The sequence below is a fragment of the Arachis ipaensis genome, chromosome B7, assembly GCF_059453495.1.
Source record: "Arachis ipaensis isolate K30076 ecotype BB chromosome B7, ASM5945349v1, whole genome shotgun sequence".
In the NCBI taxonomy this organism is placed as follows: domain Eukaryota; kingdom Viridiplantae; phylum Streptophyta; class Magnoliopsida; order Fabales; family Fabaceae; genus Arachis; species Arachis ipaensis.
Genome location: NC_142442.1, coordinates 89,918,575 through 89,924,071, shown reverse-complemented (window position 1 = coordinate 89,924,071; position 5,497 = coordinate 89,918,575).

Below are 5,497 nucleotides of genomic sequence, written 5' to 3'. Positions count from 1 at the left end.
TGGACGACCCAGTGCACTTGCTGGTTAGTTGTGCGGAGTTGTGAAAAGTGTGAATCACAATTTTGTGCACCATGTTTTTGACGCCGTTGCCGGGGATTGTTCGAGTTTGGATAACTAACGCTTTACTTTGTTGCTTAGATTAGGAAAAATTTTTCTTTTTTTGGTTTAGAGTCTTCTATTATTGTTTTTGGTTGAATTTTTTTTTAAATCCTTATATTCTCTTTTTAAATGTTTTCGAAAATTTTTACAAGCTAAAAATTGAGTTTTTCTGTTTGAGTTTAGTTTCACATTTTAAGTTTGGTGTCAATTGCATGTTTTTATTTTCTTTTAAATTTTCGAATTTGTGTTCATTGTTCTTTCCTAATCTTCAAGTTATTCTTGTTTATTTTCCTTGTTTGATCTTTAGTTTTTCTTGTTCTGTGTCTTTTCTTGTTTTTCTTGTGCTTTTTCAAAATATCAGTTTTCAAAAAAAATCTTTATTTATTAAATACCTTATTAAAACACGTTAAAAGCTCAATTGGCTAGAGCGTTGTGCTTATGTTCTTGGTAATTGGCTATCTTCTTTTTAAAATTTCTTCAAAAATAATTTTTCTTTGAATAAATCTTGTGCCAAACTTTAAGTTTGGTGTTTTATTGTTGGTTTTTCTTTAGTTTTCGAAAATTTTATTTTGGTTTTCTAAAAATTTTAAGTTTAGTGTTCTATCTTCATGTTCTTGTTGTTCTTGTGAGTCTTCAAGGTGTTCTTAAGTCTTCCTTGTGTTTTGATCTTAAAATTTTTAAGTTTGGTGTTCCTTGGTGTTTTCCCTCCAAAATTTTCAAAAATAAGGAGCACTGGATCTAAAAATTTTATGTTTTGTGTCTTTTTATTGGTTTTCTCTTTTCTCATTGAATTCAAAAATATCTTTTTCCTTTATTCTAATTGATTTTTCGAAAATCACCTTTAAAAATTCATATTTTTATTTTAAAAATCATATATTTTCAAAATTCAAAATCTTATTCAAAAATCATATTCAAAAATTTGCAAATCTTTTCAATTAACTAGTTAATTCAACATTCAAATTTCTTTTTATTTTCTTTCCCTTTTAATTTTCGAAATCTATACTTTATTTTCTAATTATTTTACTTTATTTTATTTCATTTTTTTGGATATTTTTAATTAAATAAAACAAAAAAAATATATTTTACTTGTAATTCACATCATCTCCCTTTCTCCGTCATGGATCTAAGTGGAAATGAACAGTCCAGAAGGACTCTGGGGTCATATGCTAACCCTACTACTGCTGCATATGGGAGTAGTATCTATATACCCTCCATCAAAGCAGGCAGTTTTGAGCTAAATCCTCAGCTCATTGTCTTGGTGCAGTAAAACTGCCAGTATTTCGGTCTTCCACAGGAAGAACCTACTGAGTTTCTGGCATAATTCTTGCAAATTGCTGACACAGTACGTGACAAGGAGGTAGATTAGGATGTATACAGACTGTTATTGTTTCCGTTTACTGTAAAAGATCAAGCTAAAAGGTGGTTAAATAACCAACCCACAGCAAGCATAAGGACATGGAAACAGTTATCAGACAAATTTCTAAATCAATATTTCCCTCCAAAAAGGATAACACAGCTAAGGTTGGATATCCAAGGCTTTAAACAAGAGGATGATGAATCCCTTTATAATGCCTGGGAAAGGTACAGAGGGATGCTAAGGAAATGCCCCTCTGAAATATTTTCAGAGTGGGTGCAGTTAGACATCTTCTACTATGGGCTTACAGAAGGAGCTCAAATGTCGCTAGACCACTCAGCTGGTGGATCTATACACATTAGGAAAACTATTGAAGTGGCTCAAGAGCTTATTGATATAGTTGCCAGAAGCCAGCATCTGTACATAAGTAATGGGTCCTCCATAAAAGAAGAAGCCAAAGCAGTATCTACTGAACTTGGTCCTCCAGAACAAGTTGCTGAACTTAATCAACAATTGTGCTTTCTAACAAAACAGCTAGCAAAATTCAAGGAGATGCTACAAGACCTTAAAAATGCTAATAAAAATATGGAGGCATAATTGAATCAGACAAAACAGTAGTTATCAAAGCAGATAACAGAAGAAAGCCAGGCAGTTCAATTAAGAAGTGGGAAAACATTAAATACCTCGCTTCAGAACAGCAGAAAGCCAAGGAAAGAACAACTGATAGAGGATGAGCAAAATATCATCCAAAATCCCTCTGAGGACAGTAAGAGCCCAGAGAAGAATGATTCTGGCGCTCAAACGCCAGAAAAGGATGGAGAGCTGGCGTTAAACGCCTAACCCATGCTCAGTTCTGGTGTTTAAATGCCACAAACAAACAAGGAGCTGGCGCTAGACGCCCAAAGGAAGCTTAGTTCTAGCGTTCAAACGCCAGGAACAGGTAAGGAGTTGGCGTCCAATGCCAATCCAGCTTCCACCTCTTGCATTCAAATGCCAGTGAGGGATCAGACACACACAAGTGCTGATAACAACCCCTCTAAAAAGGCCTCTTCAACCACCTTTGTAGGAAATAAACCTGCAACAACCAAGGTTGAAGAATACAAAGCAAAAATGCCTTATCCTCAAAAACTCTACCAAGAGGAGTAGGATAGGCAATTTGCTCGCTTTGCAGACTATCTCAGGACTCTTGAAATAAAGATTCCATTTGCAGAGGCACTTGAGCAAATACCTTCTTATGCTAAGTTCATGAAAGAGATCTTGAGTCATAAGAAGGATTGAAGAGAAACTGAAAGAGTTCTCCTCACTGAAGAATGCAGTGCAGTCATCCTAAAAAGCTTCCCAGAAAAGCTTAAAGATCCTGGGAGCTTCATGATACCATGCACATTAGAGGGTAATTGCACCAAGACAGCTTTATGTGATCATGGGGCGAGTATCAATCTAATACCTGCATCCACTATCAGAAAGCTTGGTTTAACTAAAGAAGTCAAACCAACCCGGATATGTCTCCAACTTACTGATGGCTCCATTAAATACCCATCAGGCGTGATTGAAGACATGATTGTCAGTGTTGGGCCATTCACCTTCCCCACTGACTTTGTAGTGTTGGAAATAGAGGAGCACAAGAGTGCTACTCTGATTTTAGGAACTCTCATTGATGTCCAAAAGGGGGAAGTAACCCTGAGAGTCAATGAGGATGAGTTTAAGTTGAATGCTGTCAAAGCCATGCAGCATCCAGACACACCAAAAGACTGCATGAAAGTTGATCTTATTGACTCTTTAGTAGAGGAGATCAACATGGCTGCGAGTCTCGAATCAGAGCTGGAAGACATCTTTAAAGATGTTCAGCCTAATCTGGAGGATTCAGAGGAATTGAAAGAGCCTCTGGAAACTGCTCAGGAAAAGGAAAAATCTCCTAAACCCGAGCTCAAACCATTACCACCATCCCTAAAATATGCATTTTTGGGAGAAGGTGACACTTTTCCAGTGATCATAAGCTCTGCTTTGAATTCACAAGAAGAGGAAGCACTACTTCAAGTGCTAAGGACACACAAGACAGCTCTTGGGTGGTCCATAAGTGACCTTAAGGGCATAAGCCCAGCTAGATGCATGCACAAGATCCTATTGGAGGATGATGCTAAGCCAGTGGTTCAACCACAAAGGCGGTTAAATCCAGCCATGAAGGAAGTAGTGCAGAAAGAGGTCACCAAGTTACTTGAGGCTGGGATTATTTATCCAATTTCTGATAGCCCCTGGGTGAGCCCTGTTCAAGTTGTCCCCAAAAAGGGAGGCATGACAGTGGTTCATAATGAAAAAAATGAACTAGTTCCTACAAGAACAGTTACAGGGTGGCGCATGTGTATTGACTACAGAAGGCTCAATACAGCCACCAGAAAGGATAATTTTTCTTTACCATTCATAGACCAGATGCTAGAGAGACTAGCAGGTCATGATTTTTACTGATTTTTGGATGGCTATCAAGTTATAACCAAATTGCAGTAGATCCCCAGGATCAAGAGAAAACTGCATTTACATGTCCATCTGGAGTATTTTCCTACAGAAGAATACCATTTGGGCTGTGTAATGCACCTGCAACCTTTCAGAGATGCATGCTCTCTATTTTCTCTGATATGGTGGAAAAATTTATGGAAGTCTTCATGGATGACTTCTCAGTATATGGAGACTCATTCAGCTCCTGTCTTGATCACCTGACACTAGTCCTGAAACGATGCCAAGAGACTAACCTGGTTTTGAACTAGGAAAAATGTCACTTTATGGTGACTGAAGGGATTGTCCTTGGGCATAAAATTTCAAACAAGGGGATAGAGGTGGATCAAGCTAAAGTGGAAGTAATTGAAAAATTACCACCACCTGCCAATGTTAAGGCAATCAGAAGCTTTCTGGGGCATGCAAGATTCTATAGGAGGTTTATAAAGGATTTTTCAAAAATCGTAAAACCTCTGAGCAATCTGCTAGCTGCTGACATGCCATTTGTGTTTGACACAGAGTGTCTGCAGGCGTTTGAAACTCTGAAAGCTAAGCTGGTCACAGCACCAGTTATTTTTGCACCAGAATGGACACTACCATTTGAATTGATGTGTGATGCCAGTGATCATGCCATTGGTGTAGTATTGGGGCAGAGGCATGACAAGCTTTTGCATGTCATTTATTATGCTAGTCGTGTTTTAAATGATGCCCAAAAAAATTACACAACCACAGAAAAAGAATTGCTTGCAGTAGTTTATGCCATTGACAAGTTTAGATCATACTTAGTAGGATCAAAAGTGATTGTGTACACTGACCATGCTGCTCTTAAATATCTACTTACAAAGCAGGATTCAAAACCCAGGCTCATAAGATGGGTGTTGCTTCTGCAAGAGTTTGATATAGAAATAAGAGACAGAAAAGGGACAGAAAACCAAGTGGCTCATCACCTGTCCCGAATAGAACCAGTAGAAGGGGCGTTCTTCCCCCCTATTGAGATCTCTGAAACCTTTCCGGATGAGCATTTGTTAGCCATTCAGGAAACACCATGGTTTGCAGACATAGGAAACTATAAAGCTGCAAGGTTCATACCCAAGGAGTACAGCAGGCAACAAAAGAAAAAATTAATTACTGATGCAAAGTACTACTTGTGGGATGAACCCTATCTCTTTAAGAGATGTGCAGACAGAATAATCCGTAGGTGTGTGCCTAGAGAAGAAGCACAGAAGATCTTATGGCATTGCCATGGGTCACAATATGGAGGTCATTTCGGAGGTGAGCGAACAGCCACCAAGGTTCTCCAATGTGGTTTCTACTGGCCTACCCTTTATAAAGATTCCCGAGAGTTTGCACATAACTGTGACAGTTGCCAGCGAGCTGGCAATCTGCCTCATGGTTACGCCATGCCTCAAGAAGGGAACTTGGAGATTGAGTTGTTTGATGTATGGGGCATTGACTTCATGGTGCCTTTCCCACCATCATACTCAAACACTTATATTCTGGTTGCAGTCGACTATGTATCTAAATGGGTAGAGGCCATTGCCACACCCACTAATGATACTA